Source organism: Theobroma umbraticum, unplaced genomic scaffold, assembly GCF_002168275.2.
Source record: "Theobroma umbraticum cultivar Fairchild unplaced genomic scaffold, ASM216827v3 scaffold_182.0, whole genome shotgun sequence".
NCBI classification, from domain to species: Eukaryota; Viridiplantae; Streptophyta; class Magnoliopsida; order Malvales; family Malvaceae; genus Theobroma; species Theobroma umbraticum.
In genome coordinates this window covers 116,537-119,002 of record NW_018397291.1, presented here as the reverse complement: position 1 = coordinate 119,002, position 2,466 = coordinate 116,537, and the positions used below count along the sequence as shown (strand labels likewise).

At 31.8% G+C, this 2,466-nt stretch overlaps 1 pseudogene; it reads left to right on the top strand.

The window, feature by feature from the left end:
- Positions 1-2,466, top strand: part of LOC110428745 (uncharacterized) — a 45,883-nt pseudogene that overhangs the window by 41,163 nt on the left and 2,254 nt on the right.

The following is a 2,466-nucleotide window of genomic DNA, read 5'->3' as shown; positions in this document are numbered from 1 at the left end:
TAATTAATATATTTCGAGTTTCTAGGAAGCATTTCTAACTGTTCTATATGCGTACATATACTCTGTATATATGTCTTCAATTTTGTTTGATTGAAGAATTCAAACCATGATTTGAAGCCTTTCAATTTGTACTGACTCAAGGAGCCATATTCCTTGGGAGATACCAAGTGCTTTAGATTTTTATGATAAGTATATATATTAAATTTTTGTGCTATACAAATAACGATGTCAGATTTTCAAAGCAAAAAAGATTTGGCGTACATCTTGGATAATTGTTGGTGTGAAGTTCTTTGAGTTATCCGGTGTTGCACTCTTATAGTTGTGAGTAGTGTCTGAATTATAGATTTGGTGGTTCTCTCGAGAACAACTTCACGTGTTGGAGATGTAGAAATGAATGTGAACCCTAACTCAAATGTTACAAATTCCAACTCGCAATGTTCTTGTCAAGTAGAACGAAATCCCATTCTTCATCGACCTTCCAATCATCTTCTTGTAGGTAAGTCTCCTTCTAATTTCCTCATTCTGGTAAAGCAAGTACATAAAACAGGAAATTTTTCAGCTGGAAATTTGGAAAAATGGCCAACTTCATAAAACCATTTCAAAAATAACCCATAACATAAAATTAGCTGTTTTTACCAAATTTTTACTGACTTGACAAAATGCCATTAAAGCCATTTCAGACAAATTAAACCATTTATCACTATTTTCCCTCTCAATTTCTCTCTCACGCATCCGTTTGTTGTACTTTCGATTTCTCTCTCTCGCCATCCAGCTCTTTTTGATTTTATTGATTTCTCTCTTCTGCATCAGTCTACTGTACTTTTAATTTCTCTCTCCCACCATCTAGCTCTCTCCAATTTTGCTTCCATTACCATCCCTTTTTGTATATTTCTTGTCATATTGTCTTTGATTTACAGACTCAATAACAAAGATGACCTCAACGCATGTTTTTGAGTTTATTGATTTAAATTCATAAAACCTCAAAGTTGATAGGTTGAGGTTATATGTCAAAATATGTAAATTAGAACACTGCTTAGAGTTTTTACACACCATGCCTACATGTAACAACTCTAATGTACTTGACATGTAACAAATTTATTAAATACGACGTGGTTTAAACATGATATGTAACTTTGATCTCTATCTTTGCATTTTATTAGGACATAGACTCTTTGAGTTAAACACCTTAAATATGGTATATAACAACATGACGTGTAACTTGATCTTTTCTTTATATTTCACTAAGGCATAAACTCTTGGAGTTAAATACCTTAAACATGGTATGTAACAACATTTTTTTTCTATATGGCATATAAAAATTATATTTTTTAAACATGATGTGTAATAAAAATATTTTTTAAATATGATTTGTAACTTGGTTTTTATCTTTATATTTCACTACGACATAAACTCTCAAAGTTAAACAGTTTAAATATGGCATGTAATTACTTCTTTTCTCAACATTTTGTGTATCCTAGTCTCTATCTTTGTATTTTACAAAAATATAAACTCTTGGAGTTACCTCAAACGTGGCATGCAATAATTTTTTTTAAAATATGACGTGTAACAACATTTTTTTGATCATGACATGTAACAATATTATTTTTTAAATATGGCTTATAACTTGGTCTCTATTTTTGTATTTCACTGTAATATAAACTCTTAAAGTTAAATACCTTAAACATGATGTGTAAGAATTTTGACTAATAATAATTAATATCACATCTGCATCATGTGAATATAAAATGATAAGTGATATTTTGACTAATAATAATTACTCAATAGTTAACTATAAGCCTTTATATGATTCAAGATAAAAGTAGATGAACTTGATTGAATATAATTGAAAAATAAAAACTTATTTAAATTATTTAGAAGATTTTTTAAACATTGTCTAATTTACACATGATATCTTGATTGTAACCCAGGACAAAATACACACTTGTACCGCAAGAAGCGATTGACACTCTATACAGCTGCATTAAATGGTGACTGGAGATCTGCTGAAAGTATCATAAGAAGTGATCCTACATTTCTAAATTCCAGCATCACAGATGATTACAAAACAGCTCTCCACATTGCAGCAGGAGCAAAACAGACAGCTTTCGTGAAGAAATTAGTGAATTTGATGCAAAATCAGGAAAGAGACTTGGAACTGCAAGACGAAAACGACAACACTGCCTTCTGTCTTGCAGTCATAGCTGGGAGTGTGCCCGTTGCAAAGATTTTGATGAAGAAGGTTCCACAACTTGCATTGATTCGAGGTGGTCAGAAGTCGACCCCACTTCTTATTGCGGTTATGTTTGGACACCATGACATGGCCGGCCTTTTATACCGGGGAACCGAAAGTCATTTGGAGCATCTAGAACTGGAGCATCTACAGGATATATTTTTCACTAGTATTGGAACTGATATGTTTGGTAAGCATGCACAGTTTTCCCTCCTTTGTATATATATTTGTAATTT